The 25,854-nt window shown below is 51.9% G+C and overlaps 1 long non-coding RNA gene across 1 annotated transcript in view; it reads left to right on the top strand.

The window, feature by feature from the left end:
• Positions 1 to 24,724, top strand: part of LOC131824313 (uncharacterized) — a 52,817-nt gene extending 28,093 nt beyond the window's left edge. The window contains exon 4 of the long non-coding RNA XR_009350824.1: positions 20,241 to 24,724. This is a non-coding gene — a long non-coding RNA (uncharacterized LOC131824313). The remainder of the gene's footprint in view (positions 1 to 20,240) is intronic.
• Positions 24,725 to 25,854: the final 1,130 nt, after the last annotated feature.

Below are 25,854 nucleotides of genomic sequence, written 5' to 3'. Positions count from 1 at the left end.
TTACTCACTCTTTTCACTTCACAATACAATGGTCGTGTCCATGCTTGTATGACACCATTACTGATGGTGGCAGAGAATTCCATTGTATTGAAAATACATGATTTTAAATAACCGATGATTGCCTATTAGTTGACATTTAGGCTCCTTATTTCACCGTTCAAAAAACACTGCAATCAACAGCCTTGTAGCTAATTATTTTTTTAGTACGAATTTCTCCAAGAAGAATGGGTGGGTCAGAAGGTAGGAAAAATGCGTTCGGAGGTGGAAAATGAAATTGCCCTCTAAAAAACTCCACCACTTTATGTTTCCACCAAGAAAGTACAAACGCCCATACTTCCATACCCTTGCTAACACTGAATATAATGATAGTAATAATAAAGTGCCAATTTTATAGGTGAAAAATGATAGCTGGTTGCTTTAATTTGCATGTACTTGAATACTAATGAGGCTGAACAATTTTTTCAAATGCCTTTTGGTATTTGTATTTTTCCTACTGAAAACTGTTCATACGCTCTTTGCTCATTTTTCTATTTGTATGTTAATACTGGCTTGATTATTTGTATGTTAAGAACATTAACCCTTTACCTGGATATACAGATTGCAATTCTTTTCCCAAATTCATCCCCTCCTTTCCATTCTGTGTCATTTTTCTTTTTGTTCATTTCATCTGTTTAAACTAAAACATACAGAAGCTAAAGATTTTTGTAGTCAAACGTTTGAATCTTTTGTGACTTTTGCTTTTGGTCTCATGCTTAAGATAGCATTTCCCACCCCAAGGTTTACAGATGCTCATTGATATTTTATGGTTTGTCTTTAAGTTAATATGTCTTTTTTTACCTGGAATTTATTTCATTTTGATTTCATTTGATTATTGCCTAGACCTACCACTTCTCACCACCTAGAAAGGCCCCTTGTCACCAGGGGTATCGTGTGAACGCCTGGCAGTCTCCTCACGCTCTGGCCCATTCCGTGGGCCTCATGGCTCTGCTTCAATGCACAACATTCATAGATTACGGCTTTATGACAGGTTTTAATATCTGGGAGAGCAAGCGCCTCCTCAGTTGACTTCTTTTCAACATTTCCCCGTCCATTCATGAACTAAATCTTCCGGGTCCACTTTACAGTGATTTCTTCAAAGTCAAAAAGATAAAAATCTCATTTGGATTTCAAGTCAAATTGTATCATCTTGAGAGGTCAGTCTGGGTGGAATTTATATAAATACCACACAAAGATTAAGTCTTACCAAACAAGGATAAGGCACATGTCTCTATGTATTCAAGTCTTCCTTAAAATTTCTGGAAGATCTTGCATGCCTGGGTGGCTCAGTTGTTAAGCGGCTGCCTTCAGTTCGGGTCATGATCCCAGGGTCCTGGGATCGAGTCCCAGATGAGGCTCCCTCCTTGGCGGGAAGCCTTCTTCTCCCTCTTCTGCTCCTCCTGCTTGTGTTCCCTTTCTCTCTGTGTCTTTCTCTGTCAAATAAATAAATAAAATCTTAAAAAAAAAATAAAATTTCTGAATGATCTTTCTGGAAACCTTTGTAGTTAAAAATGAAATCTTTAGTTGAATTGCAGCGAGACCAGGGAAGGTGGTCTCTATGGTTCCTTTGTTTTTGTCTTTTATGTTAACAGGTATTTGTTTACAAATTCTGACTGTAAAATATCTGGCCAGTTAATTCCAGGGGTGTTGCAAAGGAAGACATGTTTTCTGTTTGTTAGGTTCAAGTTTTATAACACGTACCCTCTCCCTCCCCACAAACACACCCACACACGCTGTTAATAATATTATTCAGAATCTTTATTGCCTTCTTTCTTCCTGCCTACTTGGTCTATCAAGATGGTGAGAAATGAATTATAGTCCTCAATTAGTCGAGTATATTCACCAAACTCCCTCATATTTCCACGAGTTTTTACTTTCTATATTTAAATGCAATGTAATTTGGTGCATAAAATTTCATGACTGTTTGGTGCTCCCTGTCCGTGTAATGCTTTTTGTCTTATCTGTGGCTACATCTGAAATTAATATTTGACCCATGCTTTCTTCCTGATTTTATACCCTGGTATATATTTATCTTTTGTAACTTTGCTTTGGAAAGGTCTCTCCTGAACAGTGTGCAGCTTGATTTTGTTTTGCTCAATATGAAAAGTGGATTCTATATTCGGCTTACTGTAAAACAAGAAGTTAAACTCGTATTGTTGGAATTAGTAATTCAGGCTTGCTGCTGTCACCTTACTTTCTGGTTTCTGCTTTTTGCTCCCCTTAAGATTTTATTGCTATTCTATTTGCTTTTTATGTCTTTCAAGGTTTGGGGGAGTTTACATGTTCTGTTTTTAGCTTAACTATTTTCAGCTTTTTTGATCTGTTCTTTTGCCCTTCTTTTCTAGTTGCCAGATTCAGTAATCAAACATAGCACTTTTGGGGTCCGTCTATCAGATTTTTTTGTGTGTTTTTGGTTGCAAGAGACAGAAGTCTGAACAGAGTGCCTTCATTCGAAGTGGATGCCTTGGCTCTCTTAATCACCGATGCAGGAATCTGGTGGCTTCCGATGAGACCAGGTCTAGGGGGCTTGGGTTGACAACCTCAGCCCTGTTCATATGTTATGTTATAATTACCTGCTTGAAGCTCTGTCTCCCCACTAGTGGGGAACCTAACTGGGTGAGTCTGTTAGGAACGCTTCTGGCTGCACTTTGAGACATACTCATATTTGATGATCTTAGCTAACTCTAAGTCTGGAGACAGACAGTTGTGTGGCATTGAATGAAAGGACTTTCTGTGGGATGGACGGGGTCAAAGGAACTCACAGTGTCATCAAAAAATTAGCAGGAGCTGGGAGCTATTGCTTCCTCCAGGCCCAAATGACCAGGGAAGGAAATCATGTTGCCAGAAACCAGAGGAAGGGGAGGATGGGGGAAGTCTTCAACAGAAGATGTGTTCTGGGAAAGAGGGGTGCAGCCACTCCAGGTAAGAGAGCCCAGAGAATGGAGGGAGTGGGAGAAGCATCCTGACCTCTGTACCTCTCTCTGATCTCTTTCCTTACCTCCCATGGGCCAGTGTCACTGGGAGGGCCCTGAGCTGATGGGGTTGTGTGGGGTGGGCCTCCTGGCTCAAAAGGGTAGGTAGGGGTTGGAGAATGGAGGGACACCAGTCTGGGATTGTTCTGGGGATCTACAAAACCAGAGTGTGTGTCAGAATCCCCGAAATTCTCCTGCCTTCTCATTGTGGTTGGAAGGTGTCTGCTACAGCAGTAGGCATCCAGGCTCATCTGACAGCTTCCCCACCAGGGCAGAGAAAGATGGGAACTTCCTGCATTGCCAGGTCTTATACTAGGAGAGACTCTCCTCCAGAAATGCCACAGAGCAGTGCCCCTTGCTGGGTCCCAGGCCCATGCTTCAGCCAACCACCTGTCCCCATGACAGACTGTCCTGATGGCCCTAGATGGTCACAATCCCCCTCCCTCTGGCTGGTATCCACCACAGGGTGGCACAGGGTTAGGGATTCTTGGCCTCATCCTGCTTTCCCAACCGACAGTAGTTGAAGGAGATCGTGCCCTCTGCTGATTTTTTAAAAGTTAACTTTCTAGAGGTGTAATTTACATGTAAACAATTACACCCATAGAAGTGTGCAAGTTCATGGGTGTTTACAGAGGCATTTGCCCATGTGACCACCACCACACTTGAGCTGCAGGAGGCCTGCATCGGCCCCCCAAGTCCCTTCCCACGACCCCAACCCCAGCTCTAGCAGCCGCAGGTCTGCGTTCTGGGACTAGAGGACACTCTGTGTTTGCCAGACGGCACAGGGGTGGGACAACACAGCACGCGTTCCTCTATCTAGAGCCTCTCTCGCTCAGCACCGTGGTTTTGAGGCTCACCCAGGGGATGGTTTGTATCGGTGGTGAAGTCTTTCCTGTTGCCAAGCCGTTTCTGCCGCATGAACAGATGAACCACACTTTCTCTCGTCTCCTCTTTCTTTTTGAAGTACTTTCTCCATTTGGCTTACAGGAGAAACGCTCCTTCTCCACCTCCTCCTCTGATTTCTTTCTTCTCTGACCTCTTCATGCCGGGGCATGCTCAGGCTGGATCCCCTTCCCATGCCTGTCACACAGGTTCCCCAGCCTTACCCAGTATGGGGCCTTCCAACGCCCCCTCCAGCTATGCTGCAGGGTGTTTCCTCCCAGATTTACGGCTTCTGCCAGGCCCCCTCCCAGGAACCCCTGTTGTAACAAATGACCACACATGGTGTGGCTTATGCGATGTGTTATTCTCTTACAGTTCTAGGGGTTAGAAGTCCCAGCATCCAGGTGTCAGTAGGACTGCGATCCCTTCTGGGGGCTCTAGGAGAGAATCTGTTCCCTTGCCTTTCCAGCTTCTAGAGACCTCTTTGTTCCCTGGCTGTTGGCCTCCTTCCTTCAAAGCCAGGGAAGCAGCTTCCAACCTGCTTCTCTCCGTTTCCTTTCCTGACTCTGGCCCTCTTGCCGCCTCATGCCTCCTTTCAAGAACCGATGTGATGCCACTGAGCCTACCTGGATAATCCAGAATAATCAACTCATCTCAACACCCTCAATTGAATTACATGGGCAGAGTCCCTTTTGCCCTGGGGGGTGACATATTCTGGGGGTCAGGATAGCTATGCAGGGGGCATTATTCTGCCCGCCCCAGTGTCCCAAGGGAACTCCTGTCCTCTGTCCCCATCAGTTCTTCCTCTTCTCAGACAATGGCCACAGCCAGCTTCCCTCCACTTGCTCTCTGTTGCTCTCTGCTGCTCTCATGCCTGTCCCTCAGGGAAAGCTCTTGGCTCTGCCATGGAAATCTACCCAGAACCCAGCCGCTCCCATCACCTGCACTGGTTAATAGCATAGCCCTCTGGCTGGTCTCTTGCGGCCAGACCCTCAGAGCGGCCGTTCAGCCTCCCACTGAGTACTGTCTGTTCCTTCTGGCTGACCCCTCAGTGTTCCCAGGGTGGCCCCCTTGCTCTCTGCACTGGTGTTGCATCTGCCTGGAACACCTTGCCCCTTTCTCGGGGGGGGGGGGCCTTCAGGAGCATCTGCTGGTCCCCCACTCCGCGGGGCCCTCCCTCAGCGGCTCTGTTTCGCTTTTGCAGTGTAATTGGCTCCTCTCACGTGCTTTGGTTCCCCTTCAGTGTCTTGATTCCCGCACACTGTTTGTCTTCCGCATTAGAATGCGAGTCTCATGAGGTGTGGTGTGGCCCATGCTGTTTGCAACATACCTGGAACAGAATATAGTCCTGGAACCTGATAGGTCCTCAGGACCATGCACTCAACAGGTCAGTGAGGGATGTAAGTCACTGTGCGCTCCAGGTGCCTGGTATACGTGGCTTTGTGGACCTGCCCATGAGGAGAGTGCTCTGATCCCTATGTCCACGTGAGTGGGGACTTCAGGAATGTGTGTCTGGGGTATGACGTGTATGTGTATTTAGGAATGTTGATTGTGTGGTGAGCTCTGTGAGTACATAAGTGTGTCTATGTTTCTGCCAATTTGAGTCTGAGCATCTGCGTATGCGTGTGTGCATGTGTGTGGTCTGTGTCCCTGTACATTCACATGCATTTGGTTGTGCATCTCTGTGGCCAGGTCTGAGAGTGTTTCGTGAGGATTATGTCTGGGGGTGTTCTGTGAGCATGCATGTGTGTGTTTGGTGTCTGGGTGTGTTGAGTGAGTATCTGGGAACAAGCGTGTGTGTGGCCATGAGAGAGTGTGAGCAGATGTGCTTTGCCTGTCCAGCTGTGTGTTTACATGTCTGGGTCTGGGCATCCGTGTGTGAAGGTTGGTGCACGTGTGATTTAGGTGGGAGCAGTCGCAACTGTGTGTGGCCCCGGGGAGGTGCGCTCAGCTCAGGTAGGGAGCCTGGGTGCCCCGGCAGCCCCCTCCCGCCAAGCCCTGCGCCTCCCCACCGGGATGCTGTGCTAAACACGAGAACCTTGCCCCGTGCCCCCCCCACCCCGATATCCTTGTCACCAGGTGGAGGACAGGAAAACAGCTAGCACGAGAGGCCCTTGAGCCGGTGCCCTTCCCCCAGCGCCTTGCCCCTCGCTGTCATTGGGGCCACTGGCTCGGGTTAACTGATGGAGGGAAAAACCCATTAAGCAGCTGCCTCTCCCAGTCATCTGTTATCGGTTCCATGCTCGCCTGTAGCCCGGCTGACGCGCGCTCGCTCTTCTTCACATAATTGAAGAAAGTTTTCCCATTACCCGCTGTCTCTGCAACGCGGCGCCCGCCTCTCGCCCCTTCGCAGTCCCACGGATTCCGGTTTCTTTTCCTCCTCCTTAAGAAGCTGACCTAATTTCCACCGTTCGTCATTTTCTCTCAAACTTGGAGTAGGCTGGCTCTGAGCCCCGGCTCCCCCCCACCTCAGGCCACTGTGGGAGATGGTTGAGGGAGAGGCTGCTCCCTGCTCTGGGATGGGGTCTGGGATGGCAAGCCAACTATCCTGGGGGCAGATCAAGGGCCCTGGGGCCACTTCTCCAGGCCTTGAAATCCTGGGTCTCTGCCTGAGCTTGATAAACCATCATGAGGCTGCCGCTTTCTTAGGGGCAAATGGAGAGCTCAAGGCACAGTGGTGATACCCAGGTGGGTCCCCTGTGGGAGGTTCGCCCTTCTCTGCTTTGTTCAGGTTAACTTTGGCTTCCTGATGAACATGACCATGAACAAAAGCACTTTGTCTTCCTCCCCGTGGCTGGGCCCTCTCCCTGGGAGAGGGGGGAGGGGGCCGGTATTGGATCCTTACTAGCTCCTAGAGGATGGCCTGGCCAGAGGCTTTTTCTATTCCTGCCAGGGGCCTGAAATGGGCAGTTAGTGTCTCTGGCTCCTCCCACCCATCACCTTGGCCTCTGAGCCTCTTACTTCCCCAGGGGGACCCTGTTCCTCCCCCAGAACCCCGCACTACCCTGCAATGTGCACCATTCCCCAGACCAGTGAACCCTTGCCTTCCTGCAGGATGCATCAAGCAGCCCTTGTCCTAGATGGCGCTGGGCTCCAGGAACATTAGAATACCTGTGGGAGCCCAGAGAAGGTCGATGCCTGCTTGGGGTTGCCTGGGACCCAGAAACCAGGTAAAGCCCCACTGTGCATGGCGTCATTGCAGGAGAGCCATGGGGACGGCATTAGATGCCCCGCTTCCTGGTGCATGGACTTCTGGTACTAGAAATGGAGCTGAACCAAGCCCTGATGTCCATCTCCCAAGAGGCCTCACTAGGTGAGACTCCAAGTGCAGGCTGCTAGGGACTTGGGGACTCTCTTGGTATTTAACTCCGCTTCCCCCTCGCCCCCTGATCTTGGCCTCCCACCTGCTCTCTGGGCCTCCACACCCAGCCTCGTCCTATCCCTGTGCCTCTAACACCACCAGAACAATGCCCCCAACCTCCTGGCAGGGCAACTGCAAGGGGGACCAGCTTTGGCCATGTGCACCATCCCTTGTGTCCCTCTGGTGTGTCACTGGAGAGCTATCCCTTTTAGGCCACCTCAGTACCCCCACCTGGCCAATACGGCATATATCAGCCCCTGACTGGAGAAGCAGAGTGCAAAAGGCTTCAGCCATAACCCAGATCCTATGACCTCATCTCCCCGCTCCTCTCCTCAGTTTCCTTCTCTGTAGAATGGGATGATGATGATGGTAATAATAGATCCTTCCTCACCCAGGTGTTGCGAAGTCCATCTTAAATGAGTTCACAAATTGCACTTGCAAGGAGGCTGCCAGCACATGGTGAACTTTCCGTCAAGGTTCCTCTGTCCCACGCCTCTCCTTGCCAGGCACCAGCATATGTAACTCCCCTCTGTGGCCTCCAGCAAGCCAACCCCAGCCCCTCCGACCCTGTCCTGCCTCAAGCTTAGAGCAGGACAGGCTGCTCCCTGCGTCATGGCCAGTCTGAAGGTGTGCTTAGCCTCCAGGTAGAATGAGCTTTGTATTTTTCATTTTTATTAAGGTTTAAATTCCAGCAAATGCACTGATGCTCCACGTGTGTATCCCTTGGGGGAGGCCCAGCCCGATCGAGGGAGGGGACATTGCCTGCACCTCGGAAGGGTCTCAGGGAAATGGTTGCCCAGCGGAGCCAGCCACCAGGCTAATTTGGCCAGAGGTGCTCTGGAGCAGGTGCTCCGGGCTCTTTCAGTAAACATCACATCTGTGAACTCCACCTGGGGGGCTGGTGCGTCAATCCTTTGCTCCACGTTATTGTTACGTAAGGATCTCAATGTGTGAATGCATTCTGTAGTCTACTAAAAATGTTTAATTGCTTGACAACAACTCAGTAGATTTCACATAAAAATACAGGTCTCTCAGTTCTCTTGAAACATCAGGAGCTCAGGCAACCCGGGGCCTGTGTTCTCAGTAGGGCTGCCACCCAACTAAGCCACAGTCCCTGCCACTTCTTCCTGTGCCATGCCTGACACATCTTCCCCAAGTGCATTGCCAGCCCAGCTCTTCTGGGCATCTGGCTGCGACCTCTAGGAGGTCTGAAAGGGGCCATCTCATCTCATCTGTCTCCTCTAGTGCGGTCCCCTGATTGATTGATTGCAGCAATGACCACAAGTCCCACCCCCTTCTGCCCATTCCCAGCAGAACTCTGTGGTTCCTCTTGTCCAGCCAGGGTCTACTTCTCCATCTCTGCAACGCAGGCAAGTCCCATCAATTGTCTGGCCAATGGGACAGCAGCAAACGTGTTGCTGGCAGAGACTGGAAAATGACCTGCATGCTAGAGCCAGCTCTCTCTTGCTACCCCAGAACCCAAGACTGTCATGGGGATGAGCCTGAGCTAACTTGCAGCCAGAGACTAAGAAGCCAATGGAGAGCCAAAGTGCAATGGCCAAAAGAATGGCTACCAACCAGACATGGCAGTGAGCCACTCTTGAACTTGGTGCTAATCACAGACACTTGGGAAAGCCTGGCAGAGTGGGGTCAGACCAGCACCCAGCTGACCAGCAGAGTGGAATGCTAAATAAGAAAGGATCATTGTTCTAAGACGTTGAGTTTTGGGATGATTTGTTACACAGCAAAAACTAGCTGCTGTATTGTGTTTGTGCCCAGCAAGCAAGCAGTGCCCCTAGAGAAGAAGGGGCTCCCAGGAGAAGTCTCTGTTCCTCCTGCCAGGGCAATTGGCACCCCCTCCTCCCAGTACCATTCCCATGGGACTGTCCGGCAGTCCTGTCCCCATGTGGGCTTGAATCCAGCCTATCCAGGGGACCCTCTAATTCTACAGGAGAGGTTCTGCTGACCAGCACTGTGCACTTAGGAGGGGACATGGACAATGCACAGTCAGGACCTCTCTGCCACGCATCTCATACCTGCTCTGGGTGCACAGAAGCCCAGCAGGACTCTTCCAGGGAAGTCCACTCAGAAAGTTCCCCACACGTGACCTCCGCAGGGCTTGTGTGTTTTAGCACTGGCCCTAAACATGGCAGCCCACACACGCTCTGTGCCTGGCCTGCTGAGGTCCCACGGCTCCCTGTCTCAGCTGGCCCAGGGGCCCAATGCCCTGGCAGTAGGCTCCCTAGATCCTGGGACCGGGTGCTGAGCCAAGAATGGAGCGAGGTCGTGGTATGAGCACGGACCGATCGGATCACACCAGCCTGCTCATGTCCCCAGCTCCTCCATGCCATGTCACGTACACGTGCACACATGTACCCACATATGTGCCCCACTGGGACCCCTTCCATCCCACGAGGCCCATACCAGCCAGTCTCACTTGTGTCTCTGCTACCCACCTGTCCTCCAGGTAGGGAGAGTGGACGTGGCCTTAGTTTTCCCATCTGAACAAGGAGACTGGACCAGCTTCTTCAGAAGGCACTATGGCTAACTGGCTCTGTTGTCTTAGATGATTCTTTCCCTTGCTGTGAACTTGTGCCTTGGCGCTTGGGTTTCAGGGTCTCAGTGTTCACATCTCTGCGATGGATCTCCCAGCTCCAAGCCTCCAGCCTGGCTCCCAGAGCTGGGGTAAGTTCCCAGATCACAAAGGACCAGAGCCGTGTGGTCAGGTGGGGAGGGTCTTGAAGAACAGGGCTGTGATGCAAAACGAGGCCTAGCCTGCAGCTCTGAGGAGCGGCGAGGAGAGAGAGAGATGGCTGCCCAGTTTTCTCCCTCCTTTCAAACCAGGTCAAGGTCTGTGCACCCACGCTGACCTCCTCCAAGCATCTCTCAGCATCCTCTTCAACCCTCCTCACCCAGGCAGTGCTTCAGACCCAGGGAGAGCGACCCTGACCTCTCCTAGGCTGGGGTCACTCCAGGCCCAGTGGTGATCCCACCATCGCTCTTGTGATGGTTTGATGAGCTTGTCCGTCTTGCGCTAAGCTCTGTGAGGGCTGCGTTGTCTGTCTCTGCTCCCCATTTTGTCCCCAGAGCCTGGTGAGTACCTGTCACACAGTAGGTGCCCAGTAAATATATGCTAGATGGATGGACAGTTGCAGGGAGGATTTCTGGGCTGTGGAAGGGCTGGGGAGGGCTCCCACAGTGAGTGTTCCTGCCTCTCTTTCTGAAACTGCTCTGGCCCCATGAACATTTCTGGGCTGTGCTGGGGTGGGAGATGTCAGCGAGCAGAGAGGGATCCTCGAAGTGACAGGTGCTTCTTAGCTCCAGGCGCGCCCAGGGCCCAGGCTGAATTGGCTGTTCCTGCAGCCCCTGTTTCCAGGGCTAATTGGGGAAGGGGAGGGGGAGCCAGAGGTGGGGGACACTCTATTCTGGGCTCAGACTGGAGGCACCAGGCTGTCTCATGACAATGGTGAGCGAGTGTGTATGTGGGGGCGGGGGAGGCGGGGGTGGGGTGGGGAGACAGAGAGCAAGAGACGGAGGTCCACGTGGTACAGGTGTGTGTGTGTGTGTGGATCGGCCTAGGTTTGTGGCCAAGTTTTATACATGCATTTGCACACGTGTGTGTATGCCTTTCTGTCTTTGGTATCCTGCAGGCATGTGCCTGTATATTATTTATTTCTGTGTGTTTTGTGAGCGTGAGTACATTTGTGCCTTAGGTGTGTCTATGTGTTTGTGTCTGAATTTGTGTGTCTCCAAGAACGAGCTTTTAAGACATGTGTCCTGGTTCTTGTGTATGTATTTATTTCTGTGGGTGAGGTTTGTGCCCTGGGTGTGTATGTCTACGTGTATGTGTTTATGTCCTGAATTTGTATGCGCGTGTGTGCATGCGTGTTTGTGGCTCTGGAGTTCTCCCTGGTGCAGAGTACCCCATCCTATGTAGCAGTGGGAGGCCTGTCCCTCTCAGCTGTGGCCCCGAGACAGCTGGCACTCTCTGGATCCCCACGGAGATCATGGCCCTTCTGATCAGCCAGCCCCTCCTCTGAGCTCCTGCTTCATCCTAGCCCACCTGCACCGGTCCCGTGGTAAACTTGGAGCCCCTTGCCCACATCCTGGACACACCCACAGTGTGCCCTTATGTGGACCCTGATGCCACACTGGGTCACACCAGAGGGGCCTGGAGGAGGGAACCTCTGACCTCAAAGGGTAGATGCTTCAAGCCACCCTCACCTTTGAAGTCCCTTCTCTGCACCAGGCTCAAGGCTGGGCAACAGGCCAGTCACGGGGGAATCTCCTCGCTTGCCGGAGCTCATGCTCTCCGGGGGGGTGGGGGGGAGCAGAAGGCAGCCGCTGAACAAACAGCAACACAGACAAACGCAGGATCTCACCTATGGAGAGCACCTTCCGGGGAGTCCTGCAGACTGGGTACCTGGGTACCTGGCAGGTTGCCCGAAGGGCGCTGAAGCCAAAAGGAGGCTGGGGAGCCTGTTCTAGCACAACCCACCTTCTGCCAGAGAAGTGAATGGGCTCTGGGCCTGGTGTGGGGAGGAGCAAGGCTGGGGAGGAAAGTGGGCCCTGGGAGTAGGGAGCGGATGAGGGCTCGGGGGGGGGGGGGGGTGCTGAGCCCTGTTCGGTATGGGCTCCTTTTCTCTTATAGCTGCGTTAGAGGAGGAAGAGTTTGGAGGCAGGGAGGCCAAGAGGGACAACTGCAGGGGCCAGGCATGAGGAGACCGAGGAGGCAGAGTCCCTGCTGGGGCTGAAGGGAGGCGGGGGTGGGGCAGGTTAGGGTGTGGGGGTGCCGGCAGGGTCAGGGAGACTACATGGGCTTCACGGCTCACCTTGCTGGACCTAGCCAAAACTGGTTGTTCAGAGCATCCCAGGCCTGGGTTTGGGGATAGACAGGAGTGCCAAGGGGGTCACTGCTGGCCATCAGCTGCTGGGGCCCAGCCCTCGAGCCGCCCGGGCAGCTTTCCTGAGCCTAGCCCACCCTGTCCTGGCCACGTGGTCAGTGAGAGTTGTTGAGCTTTGTGGTATCCTCTCTGGGTGTCCTTTGTGAGTGTCTTCCTTTTGCCAAAGGCTTCCTGGATGAATGCCAGGGAACTCTGTCTCCCCCAGGGAGGGCTGGGTGCAGGCACCTGGGGGCGGTGAGTTGGGCACTGCTTCTCGGTGACCCTGTTGGCTCACAGCTCTGGGGAGGAGGGCAGGTTGGGAGGCTGCATGGACCACGTGGACCACGCTGCAAGGAGTGAAGGGACTGGGGTCAGGCCTTCTCTGCAGAGCTGGCCGGCCTCTGCTAAATGTCACAGCTGGGGTTGCCTCTCTTTCCATGCCCCATTGCCACTCAGTCCTTGGGACGTGTGTGTTCCCTGAGACCTGGGGACAGGTGGGACCAGGCATAGGGAGGGCTCAGTAATGGCTGCTGGTGGTGCCCCAGGCCCATTCCCGGGCTTGGGAAGGGCGGCTGCTAGGAAGCTCACGGCTGCCCCTTCTCCCATCAGTCAGGGATGATAGGCCCCTCCTTGCTGAGAGGTCTCTGGGGGCATTGAGACTCCCCTCCTTCCTGCGGGGTGGATGGTGTATTGCCAATTACGGACTGATTTGGGGTTTGGGGTTCGAAACTCCAAACGCGGCACCTTCCCCGCCCGGGGACGGCTCTGCGGTCATCTCAGGCTCCCGTTGCTCCCACAGATCTGGCAAAGGCAAATGTAGCTGGAACCTCCCGGCTTCTTCCTCTGCCCTTTCCCTTCCCTCCCTCCCTTCCTCTGTCCCCAAGCAAAGCAACCGCAGCAGACCCCCGCAGGGCTCCTTCCTAGGAAAGCTGCCCCAGGGCCCCAAGGTCATTTGCTGCATAAAGGAACATATGGGGGGCCTCTGGTGGCTCTGCCCTTCTTCCTAGACAAGGAGCATGGGGTGGGCCTGTCTAGGGGGTCCCAGCAAGCTCAGAGCCTGTTTTTCACACAGCTGCTGTCCTTTTAAAATAACCTCCTTATTAAAAACAAAAAATCAGGCAATAAAAGAGAATCTCATCTCCCCGGAGGACTGGGGCCTTCAGGGGCCGGTGCAGCAGCTGTGCACCATGGCTGAAAGCATGGGGCTACTGAGGGGCCTGGGGACGCAGGCTTATAGGCTCTGTGGGCCCCTCGGAGCTACTGGGCAGGAATCCAGTGACTAGTGCTCAAGGGTATGGATGCGCCCTGGGGTCCAGGACAGGGGCAATTAGGGGAAGCTCTGGGCAGTTCTTCCAGGACATGCCCTCCCCCATCCTGAGAACAGAGAGGACCCAGGAGACATGTGTGTCCACTACGCCTCTGCTATGTCTAGGGGCCCAGGTTCAGCCCAGGACAGGGCTCTGTGCACTGTCCCTGGATGGATGGGTGGGCGAGGCCAGGAGCAAGCTAGCTGCCTTGCATTTCTCCACAGGAAGCCAAAGCCAGCGGGGGTAGGGGGGCTTGGGAGGAGACATGGGACATTTTGGACTCCCACCTGGTGAAGGGCAGGAGGGGGCACTCCTGAGGATGGACTTCAGGGTGCTGTGGAGGTGGGGGAGTTGAAAAGTGGGGCCTGAGGGAGGAGGAGGCCAAAGGAGTCCGGCAAGCGCCCGGAGAACCAGAACTGAAAAAGGGCCCTGTGCCCAGCACCCAGGGCATATATCCTCCCTGCCTTTCTCCCTTCTCCCCTTCTCCACTCTCCCCCTTCCTCCCCTACTCTGGTCTTTTCTCTCTCTCCTGGTTCAGGCTGCCTCTGCCAGGGCAGCTGTTGCGGACATCCCAACCACAGGATCCAAGTGACACGCGGTGTTGTGCCCACCGCCAGCGCGCTGCCCCTGCAAGTACCTCAGAAGTGTCCTGGCTTGGACAGGTTGGAGGATTCTGCTGCCCCGGTCCCTGTCTCGCCTGCCCTGCTCCCCACCCAGCCCCATCCCAGCTTTCTGGGGCTGCTGGTCTCCTCCCTGAAACTGTTTCCACATCTCTACAGCCAGAGTCATACTGCCCTGGTGAAGACAGGCTGGGAAGATTCAAGAAAACGGCGACCCTCGGTTTGTTCCCTATGGTTAAGAGTCTCTTATGGTTTGTCAAAGGGGAGGTGTGTGGGGAGATGGGGTCACTGGGTGATGGGCATTAAGGGGAGCATCGATGGAATGAGCACTGGGTGTTCGATGTGTGATGAATCACTAAATTCTACCCCTGAAAATAATACCACACTGTATGTTAACTCGCTTGAATTTAAATAAAATCTTGAAAGAAGAAAAACAAAGAAAAAAATAGAAATAAAGATAATGGGAGTCAGGACTGGGGTCCCGTGGTGGTGGGTGGGGGGATGGAGTGGGCAGGTGCAGCTTGCAGCCCGAGGGTAGGTGGGAGCAAGCTGGAGGGTGAGCAAGAGTGGGCCTGTGTGTGCTAGGGAGACTCTGCAGTGGCAGGTGCCTTGGATGTGGTGGGGGACAGAGGGCGGGCTAACTTGGTGGGCGCGTGGCTAGAGGGAGCAGAGTCTGGGGCGAGGTGCTGTGGGAGCCTGTGCCTCATATCTGGGGAGAAGGACAGAGCAAACTCTAGTCCTGCCTGTCCTGGCCCCAGAGCTATGCTGGCACCTCCCACACAGCTCATCTCAGGCTCTGGCTCTCCTATCCACAAGCAAAGGCCTGCCACTCCTGCCCAGGAAGCCTGAGCACCGGTGTCTCCACCCCACCTGTCCAATGACCCAGACTCCTGGAGGCCGGGCTCCCTTCTGTAAAACCTGATCAAACGACAGTAGTGTCACTCTGCCCTGTTCAATTCAGGTGGGAAGCAGGCCAGCATGTGGGTCTGGCACTCAGAGGCACCCCCTAAGCTCTGGGCACGCATGCCTGGCATCCTTGCTGGGCTCTCTGCCACTGGGGGTTGGGTCCCTGGGGGATTTCAGAGTCCCTGGCTTCTCTCTGTTAATTGGGTGGAGGTTGGTTTTGATAAGGCCGGGTCGCAGAGTGTTCGTAAATGAGTTTCCTGTGCCGAGCTTGGCACAAGACACTCATCAGGATCAGCCAGAGGTGACCCTGCCTACCCTGCCAGGCCTCTCCTTGACCTGCCCGGTGGGGTCTGGGTGGCCAGGGGTCGCGGAGCCCAAAGACTAGTATCTGATGTGAACTAGATGTAGATGGCCCTGGGTTTCCTCTTGGGGTGAGGGTGGAGACAGAATGGTAATTAGGGAACCCACACGGAGGCTGTTAGCTTTGGTGCCTTTTTAGAAACCTTACCGGCTAGGGGCGCCTGGGTGGCTCAGTGGGTTAAAGCCTCTACCTTCGGCTCAGGTCATGATCCCAGGGTTCTGGGATCGAGTCCCGCATCAGGCTCTCTGCCCAGTAGGGAGCCTGCCTCGCTGCTTACTTGTGATCTCTCTCCGTCAAATAAATAAATAAAATCTTAAAAGAAAGAAAGAAACCTCACCAGCTAATGGGAAAACATAGGCCCAGGTGCAAGGACTTCTCCAAGGCCCCAGGCCTCCTCCCAAGAACAGGGAAGCCTGCGTGCAGGTCCCCTGAGAAGGATAATGCGGCCTTGAGCCCTACTGGGAACTGTCCTTGAAAAAACCCCACCGGGAGGCTGCAGGCAACTCGGGTGTTCGCACAGAAGCCAGTGCGGGCCGCTGGCTGCCGGGCAGGGCTGCGGAACAGACTGTGGCTATCTCCCTAAACCCACAGTTATTGTCGCAGATAAGAGCAGAGTAAACACGAAATCCCTTAATGCATTTGCTAACAGCTGTTCTCTGTTTAGAGACACCAGGCCAAGCAGGGACCTCAGCATGCATGAACCTGGCATAGGTCCCCACTGCCGCTGTCCAGCTAAGCCATCCTGGGCAGCCGCCCCCCCCACTCCCAGGGCCTCAGTTTCCCCATCTGTGGAGGGAGCAGCCCCCATGGGTCCCCACAGACGACCTCATAGGAGCCAGCATTCTGTGAGTTGATGTGTGAGGACGTGCAGCTTGTGTGTGAATGTGTGCACGTGTGTTCATGCACACACGTGTGTGTGCACACACACAGATCCTCAATTGGGGGAAGTCAACTGTCAAGCACAGTATTTTAAAATGTGCTTATTTATTTGGCTTGTTTGCACCCTATCTCCTCGGCTGCCTTTATAAATATTTATCAATGTTGTTGCAGTGACATTTCCTGGGAGGAGGTAAGAACGGGAGGGGAGGAAGGATGTCAAAGGGGAGCTGACAGGCTGAGGGAGCAGGGGAGGATAGCCAGGGCCCAGCAGTGGACCAGGGCGGGGGCAGTGGGGGAGCCAGGGCTGCCACCCCCGGGGAGAAGGGAGAGGGCCCTTGTCTGGATATCTGACTCACGACAGCTGGGACCCAAAAGCAGGACCCATATTTCAGGATGTCCCCAAAGATGAAACAAGGATGAGACGGGGCTATGAAGAGCCGCATGCCTCTGCCACTGCTGAGTGAACTTGAGCAAGACCCTTCACCAGCCACGTAGTTGTCTGTTAGACAACAACCGTCAGAACTAACTTACTGTGTACAAGGCACTGTTCGAGTATTTCCTTTATTTACCCCTTGAAAACAACTCTTTGATGAAGACACTAGTTTCCCCATTTTGCAGAGAGGGAAACCAAGGCTCTAGGATTTAGCTACCTGCCCGAGGCACCCAGTTTTAAAGCAGAGCCAGGATCTGAAGATTGGCAGCTTGTTGCCTCTGCTCTTTCCCACTACTCCACCTGGATGTATCATTAGTATGATTAGCCCTTAAAGCCCCCACCCCCTGCACACACAGCTGGCCCCAGTCTTGCTCCTGGGGCAGCAGAGATGATCAAGACAAGTCCTCCCCCTGGCTGGCAGAGCTGAGGGTCTCCTGGGGAACCCAAGGGCACATCAAGTGCACAGCCTTTCCTTGAGGTAGGTTTTGGAGAGCACTCAGGAGGGCGGCTCTGGAGACAGGGTGTGGGGCATTGAATCCTAGCCAGCTCAGGGCCAGCTGTGTGATCTCGGCTGGCTCAGAGAAAGGAGCACACTCAGCCTAGAGTGGGAAGGAGAGGCCTGGTAGCAGAGAGGTAGAGTGAGGGCTCTTGCCAGTCAAAGAGGAGTCTAAAGTTTTGAACCTGAGGAACAGAGAGAAGGTAGAGGCTGTATCAGCTAGCTTTTGCTGCATAACAAACTTTCCGCAAATTCTGTGGATTCAAATAGCCATTACTTATTTAGCTCATAACTCTGTGGCTTGACATTTGGGCTGATCCATTCTTGGCAGGCACACTCACATGTTTGGGGCCTCAGCTATAATGGTGGGGACTTTCTCCATGGGGCCTCTTACCTCCAAGGGAACTGTCCTGGGCTTCATCCCATGCTGGTGGCCGACTTCGAAGACTGAGATCAGAAACATGTAAGCTTCTTGAGGCCTTGGTTTAGAACAGGTCCAGTATTATTTCTAGTATATTCTATTAGTTAAAGGGGTGGGGGAAACTGATGGGAGGAGCTACACAATCCCATTGCAGAGGACAGGGTAGAAGGAGGGGGTGAGGATTGGAGCCTTTTTACAATCTACCCTGATGTCATGCCTAATGGTGGCAGTCTGGAGACGGGGGGAACTCAGTGGGGGAACTGTGTATAGGACCTATAAGGGAAGTAACAAATGCAGCTTCAGAGATCTTCAGAGATCCACACTGGTCTTCTCCATGTCCGTGTTTCTAGGCAAGGCATCCACAGTTCCCAAATGCCTGCTCACTGTCTCTACTGATCCTTCCTGGTACCGACTGACCCCTGGGCAGCCCCTTTGCACTTGCCAGTGACCTGTGAATCTGTATTCTATGTGCGGGACTACGTAGCCATTCACCTCCAACACTGGGGAGAGGTCCGTGCCAGGACCTGGGATCCCTAAGTGCAGGCAAGCTGCCCAACCTGGACTTTAGAGACGGGTCCCCTGCACCCAGGTCCCTCTCCTGTTCCTCACCGCTGTGAAGCCCTCACAGATTTTGCCCTCTCTCTGAGGCTCAACTCCCTTATCTTCAAAGGAGAAAAATGACGTCCCTACCCCAGTCCTTGTGAGGATCCTGGGGAGGGACTCAGCGCCACCACTGTCTGGCATCTGTGTGGCCTGTCCCTTGGGGATTCTGGGTAGGGTTGCCAGACAAAGGACTTTGAGATAAATTTGAATTTCAGATCAACAAAGAGCAATTTTTTTTTTTAAGTAGAAGGATATCCTATCCAATTCCTTATTGCTTTTATGAAATTTGAATGTAAGTGGGTATCTGGGTTTTTATCCCCTGAATCTGGCCACCCTGCGCAGGGCAAAGAATTGATGCTGGCTGTCCTGGAGAATAAGGGTAAGCTGGGGCCCTGGCCTTCTGGGGAGATAGCTGAATTAATTCGGCACCACTGTGTGGTAGCCCAGGGGGAGGCCCAGGGAATGTGACATAGACCCTCCCTGAGTGCCCCTTGCTGCCTGAATGGCTCCACTTGGAACACCAGGTTGCCCTCTCTACCTTCACATGACTGAGCCACGTGCCCACCTTGCTCTACCCCTCTGCCCCCAGATGCCCAGTCTTGAAGACTTGGTGCCATCTTGATGCCACCCTTGACTTCTTTCGTCCACAGTTGGGCACCTTCACCTTGCCAAGACTCTAATTTCCCCACATCAGCTGCTCTGCCGTCTTCTCAGCCACTGCCTTCTCCCACCAGTTGTCACACACAGCAGTTGTCCCTCCTCCCTGGGTTCCTCCTCCCCTCCACTCCCTTCTGACCCATCTTCCCATCGCACAGATATCCTGGTCGCACCTTACAGAAAGTCCCGCTTCTACTGAAAGCCATGCTCACAACACCTGTGCGTGATCTGTACACTCTTGCCTTCACCCCCTCAACCCCACCCCTGCTGTCTCCCCCTACCCAGCCTCCTTACCATTCCCTCCATAGTATGGTGGCGGCACTCACTCTCAGTGTTTGCCCTGCCAGCTTCTCTCTCTCACTTCCTGAGGGAAGTGAATGATTCCTCTAATGCCACGTCTCAACAAGGCCTTCCTTGGCCACTCTATTTAAAATTGCAACTCTACCCTACCACTCTCTACTTCTTCCCTGCTTTATTTTTCTTCACAACATCATCACCTCATGATACACTCTATAACTTAATGTTTTATATGTTAGCTTCCCCCAGAAAATAATAGCATAGGTAGAAGGATCTGCCTATTTTCATCTGTTTATCTGTTCATTGTTGTATCCTTTGCCTCTAGCCTAAGGACCCTGGCATGCCGTAGACACTCAACAAATACCTGAATGAATTAATGAATGGTTGATGTATGTATGTATGTATGGATGATGGATGGATGGTTGAATGGCTGGTTAGATGGAGGGAGGGAAGGAGAGAAAGAGGGAGGGAGAGAAGAAGGGTTGAATGATGGGTGGATGAAGGATAAATGATAAATGGATGGCAAATGATAGATGGAAGGTTGGTGATGGATGGATGGCAGATGATGAATGGATAGATGGGTAATGGATGGAGGGATGGATGGAGGGATAGATTTTAGGTGCCAGTTGTCTGCTGACTTGCTCACTGTGTAACCCCGGCCCAGATGGCCATTCTTTCTGTGTGTCCCTTATAGCATAGGGGTGGTAGAGACATGTTTTAACGTGGCAATCTGGCAGCCCAGACATGAGTTTTGTTTGGTCCACAGTGTTATAAACAATTTCAACGACTTGCCAAAATTTTAAAATAGGGAAATTTCTCCTAAAAAGCCATATTTCAGCAACTTGTGAAAGATGGTCTTTTTCTCTGGGAACTGTTTTCTGTTGCCTGGGGCAACATTTGAGTGAGGAGAGCTGCCTCTGCTGGTGGGGCATCCCACTTCTACTCTCACAGCCTTTGTCGGCTCTTCCCAGCAATGCCCAGCCCAATATGCAAACAAGACCCTGCCCTAAAGTCTTTGCCTCTGGGGAGGCTATTTCTGGAAAGGGACTGATCAGATAGTTATTGAGTGGTTCATCTGTAGATGAAGCTGATGTGTTATGTTTCTTAACATCTTTCTTAACACCAGGAGCTGTTCACTATGAGGAGGCAAGATTGCCAGTGACATCGGGTGTCAAGGGGACAAGGAGGGCCTGCTGTGGCAGAAATGTCACAGTTTAAGGAGGAATCCCCAGCTCATCTTGCTCCTGTGGAAGATACTCAGCTCAGTCACCCGGAATGGAGATGGCGCCAGCCCATTACATAGACGGGGCCACTGAGGCTCTGGGAGTTACCCAGCTCCCCTGAGATCACACTTGCTGAGCGGCAGAGTTGGGACTGGAGTCCAGGTGGGCATGACTTCCCAGCCTGACTCCCCTACCCCTGTATCAGTTGCCTCTGCGTAGGACTCCATAAACCCTTTGGGATACAGGCCCTCTGAGGTTCTGGCATCTGAGAGTCTCTCGTTCTGTTTTCTTCTGGAAGTCTCTGTTGACTTGTCTTCCCTGTTGATGACCTCTTTGGTGGGAGAGAGCTCCTAAACTTTTTTTTTTAATGGAAAAATGATACACATATAGGAAATGACCCACATTTTAAGTATACAGCTCAGAGACTTTGGACATAGGCAGACTGCTGTATATGCCTCTGTCAAGATGGACAAAACAATTTGAAATTATACTCCTTGTGTTTACTATTTTTCAACAGTGTCTGTCTCCCTGTTAATGGCCAAGCTAGCTCTCTGTCTCCACAATGCCCCCATCACCGTGGGGGCACATAGTAAGTTCTGTTTGAGCAAAGATGTGAGAGGCTACCTTGGGGATAGGGCCAGTTTCCCAGCCCCCACTGGGCTGTCCAGGGCAGGGGATGGCCAGGGCCCGTGGTTGCAGGTGGGGCAGCTACAGGATCCCTTATTCCTTCAATAGCTTCAACTGAAAACACTGTTTTCCTCTGTCTGGACTTCAGGCCTGGGTGGCATCACTTAAGACTGAAAAAATATCAGTTATCCTCAAATCTGTTAAGTTCAGAGCCATCTTGGTTCATATCTTTGTGATAAAGGGCTGGGTGAGGTCTTAAACCCAATTCCAAAAGCATAGGCTGCAAGATTTTTAAAAATGAGTGACTTTATTAGCATCCGCATTAAGGACTTCTGTTCATTGAAAGACACTAAAGAAAGTTCAGAGACAGGAAGTAGACCGGAAGAAGATATCTGTGATGTCTGAAACTGACAAGAGACGTGAATCTAGTCTGGTCTGTGCACGGCTGGACTGTATAGTATCTCCAAGGGAAAGCTCTGCAAATCAACAAGAACAAAAGAGGAAAATAGCCAAAGGCTATGACCCAGAATTACAGGAAATTCAGACACAAGCAGGCTCATACCACCACGCAGAGAAATGTAGGTTAAAACGGAAGAGGTCACCTTCACCTGTGAAACGCAAAAATGGGAATGCTGGGTGCTGCTGAGTGTGGTGGGGCTGTGGGCTCCCGGGAACTCGGGTGGGAAGGCGGGTATGTGCCGCCTCGGGGGAAGGAGATCTCATAGTACCTGGTCAAGTGGAATATGCACCCAGGACTTGAACCGCAAGCCGACCCTGGTACACATCTCAGAGAGACCTCACACCATGCCGATGGGGCACATGCGCACATAGGCAGTAGACAGGGGCACGGAGGGTGGGGAGTGGGGAGTCACAACAGATGAGCATGGAACAATCTTAAAAATAGTGCTGAGTGGGGAAAAAGCATGAGATCTAAACATAGTACTATTTTTGTAAATTAAAAATACACACGAAAGAGCAATGCTCATTTTGAAAGCACATGTACACAGTCCATTGAACACAGGCTGGTCACCTTTAGGTAGTGAAGCAGGAAAAGCGGAAAGGGAATCATGATCCATAACCCGAAAGAGAACGAAAGAGAGGAGCCTTTTAGGGCCTGACAATACTAATTAGCTATAAATCAAGGACTGTCATTAATACAACCCTCTACACCTGAAGTCCAACTACTTTAAAACAAAACAAAACACGAAAATACCAAAAAATGACCAATCACAAAAAAAATTGCAGCAAAATATTTAGGGAACATAACAAAGTTATTCTCAAATTTATCTACAAGATCAACTTGTTTAAACAGTGAAGCCTATTTTCAAAAGGCTGAGAAAAGAGGGCCCACCTGCCCTAACGGATTCAAGTGCACCTTGCAAAGCTACGGTCATTAAGAGACAGAGATAGGCACAGGCACAGAACATGAGTCTAAAAATCCTCCCAGGCCTGGCACAGGCAGGTGTCAGATGTCCCTGTTTAACATAGCTGCCCTTCTGTGTGCTCAGCAACCTTGGCCCTACGTTCATGCAGGCAGTGTAGCTTGAGTGATGACTGCCCAACCAGCCCTGGGCTTGGTGCTTGCACACAGTGGTCCCAGAGCTCCCAGCACGGGGGACAAAATAATTGTATGGCCACTTTCAAATGGTGATGATGAGCCATGATGAAAAAATGGGGTGGGCATGCCACACAGGAAGGGGGTGGTAGGGTGAGGTGCCTGGGAAGGCTTCTTGGAAGAAGCGGTTCTTGCTGGGGATCTGTAGGTGACCTGTATACACCAGGCAAGGTGTACATTGTGATGGTGGTGGTGTTCTAGGGAGGGGAGGTATATGTGTGTATAGTCTTGCCTGGGAGCAGAAGGGTGGGATGAATATGGGGAGGTGGAAGGGGACCCAACCTTAGGGAGGAGTCTGAAGAGCCCTGAAGGCTTTAATACCCATGTCCTCATTTAACCATCACTCTTCTGTCGGGTGGTCTTTCTTTCCCACTGATAGGGTTTGAGAGCCGAAGGGCCTCACTTCAGATGAGCAACCAAGGCCCTGAAAGATGGGATGGTCAGGGGGTGAGGGAGGAGAGCTTTTAGGTGCTGGGCTTGGTCTCCCGGGATCTGCTGGCTTCTGGGTAATCCCTGCCCTTAGCCTGGCCTCCCCTTGCCCCATGAAGCCTGGGGCCTCAAGTTTAAGCAAAGCTGTTCGGGTGTTTAAATACTCTCATTGATTATTGTAAGTGGGCTTATGAGCCTTTTCGGCTTAGATTTGTATCTGCAGGAGAGCTGTTCATCTTAAATAAATATGTTTTTAATAATCTCTGAGTATTTATGGAGCATAAAGCTGTCAGGCTGACGGAGACAGAGATTCCTGAAGTCTTGCTGGGTGCTGCTCTGTGCCGAGTCATTGTTAAAGACGCTCCCAGCAGGACAGCTCGCTTCTGGCTGCCGGGAGCAAACAGTAGACTTGGGTGATTAGCATCTTCAAGTATTTTTAATAAGGCAGGGTTGGTTATTTAACCTACAATAACCACTTAATAAACATAGTAAATTACTAGCAGGTTTGGAAATATTCTCTGCTCCTCCAGACTCCTGCCGGGACCACCTGTGTCACCGAGGTTTTGGCAGGAAGTCCCAGGAAAGATGTTCTGTCCAAGCCCCTGCTTCAGAGGTTGTCAGATTGGCTCAGGTGTCTGAATTTGGGGGCACAGGTCAGAGCAGGGACCAGCTACAGGTCTCTTGCCCTATTTTGTGCCTCAGGCTGGGCAGGTATACCCCTCCCAAGGCAAGTAGGACAGCTAGGAGATAGTCAAGGGGATGGGCAGTTAGTCTGGGGCTCAGGTTGGCCTGAGAGCCCCCTACTCCCACCTCCCTGGGCCAACTCCCTGAGTTGAGGCTCCTGCCTTATAAGCCTGTGTCCTTCTACCCCCCCTCTCCATGATAAACTGCCTACCCAGCGCTCACCCTATCATTCATGCTTGGTCCCCTCATCATAGCGGACTCACTGATTTCAAAGAACGCCCACACATCATTTCTAATCCATATGAGGCTGCTGCTGCTCATACCTCCCTCTGTCATCTGCCATCACAACCCAACATTTATTGGGCATATTTCCTATGTGCCTGGTGCCCTCTTAAGCACTTGACCCGTATTTACTCATTTTACCCTCCCATCAGGCAATGTGAGAAGAACAGTTATTACCCCCTTTTACAGATGAGAAAACAGAGGCTCAGTCTCTTGCCCAATTGGTGTTTGCAAGTGGTACTGAAAGACCCCTCCCCTAGAAGATAGATAGGATAACTAACCGCTTGTTTGCTTTTCTGTGAACTGCTGGCTTTTAGGCGTAAATTAGGTTATTAATTGCTCTTTTGCCCTTCTGTAACTGCTTGGCTTATAGAAATAATAGAAGACGCCATGATGGCATTCCTACCTTCCCCCTTCTTGTTCCCCCTCCCTGCCTCTCTCCTCCCGCGCGCGGGCCCTCAGAACCAATCAGCTTGTTCCCCCTTCCCGCCTCTCTTTTTCACGCGCACGGGTCCCCAAAGCCAATCAGCAAACTCCACGTATGCCTTTTTCAAAAGTTCTGTCAACCAATCAGTTGCACCCCACCCAAAACTTGTTTGTACCTGTCTATAAAAACCCGGCACCACCCCAGCCGGGTGTGCTCAGCTAGCAGGAGCTGCTGACCACCCGCAGTTGCGCGCTGACCACCCGCAGGCGCCTGCGTAACAATAAAGAACCTCTTGCTGATTGCATCCAGTGGCAGTGTTGGATTCTTGGGTAAGGGGATCCGCGGGTCTTTCAGTACAGCTAAAACTATAAACCCAGCCATTTGCCACACTCCAGTATTCCAATATCTAGCCCTTACTGTTCTGGCTATCTGTGAACCATCCCAATGTTTAACAGCTCACGTCTTAGCTCTGGCTGCTATAATAAATTGCCTAGATTGGGTGGCTAACACAACAGAAATTATTTCACACAGTTCTGGAGATCTAGGATCCCAGATCAAGGTGCAGACACATTTGGTTCCTGGAGAGGATTCTCTTCCTGGCTTGCAGGCAACCACCATCTCACCGCGTCCTTACACAGCAAAAACAGAGAAACAGAGCTCCAGCCTCTTCTTCCTCTTCTTCTAGGAATGCTAATCCTATCATGGAGGATTGCCCACATGATCTCGCCTAAACTAGCCACCTCCCAAAGTTCCCCAAATCCGAATTCCACCGTGATAGGGGTTTGGGTTTCAGCATATGAATTTGGGGAGGAGGTACATAATCATTCAGTCTATAAAAGAACAGAATCAGGGGTGCCTGGGTGGCTCAGTCAGTTAAGCGTCTGCCTTCAGCTCAGGTCATCGTCCTGGGATGGAGCCCATAATTGGGCTCCTTGCTCAGCAAAGAGTCTGTTTCTCTCCCTCTACCCCGGGACTCCCTCTCTCCTCCACTCACGTGGCTGCTCTCTCTCACTCGATCTCTCTCTCTAATAAATAAATAAAATATTTTTTTAAAAAAAGAATAAAATCATTTAATCCTTATCTCTCCTGGTTCTGTGGCTGGATGAGCTCCTTTGCATGGTTGCCGCCCAGGTTCAGGGTCTCACACAGTTGCAGTCATATGGGGGCTGGGGTGGAGTCATCTTAGGGTCACTTCCTCCTATGTCTGCTAGTTGATCCGGCTGTCAGCTGGACATTGGTGAGGCTCTGTGTGGTTCCTCCACCCCCTGAAGGGAAGAGTGTTGGTAGGCCACTGCAAGAGCATGTGAGATTGGGGATCCTGTTGTGGCTGGCTTGAAGGGCACAGCCAACAGCAGAGAGTGCCAGTTGGCTAGCAGCTATTCTACAAAACTTCCAATCCAAACTTCGAATCCTCCCAGCTAATTTCCAGAGGTGGGTGGCATCTTAGTCCTGT

This window comes from Mustela lutreola, chromosome 2 (genome assembly GCF_030435805.1).
Source record: "Mustela lutreola isolate mMusLut2 chromosome 2, mMusLut2.pri, whole genome shotgun sequence".
NCBI lineage: Eukaryota > Metazoa > Chordata > Mammalia > Carnivora > Mustelidae > Mustela > Mustela lutreola.
Note: the sequence above shows the minus strand (reverse complement) of the source record. Positions and strands in the feature narration are given on the sequence as shown.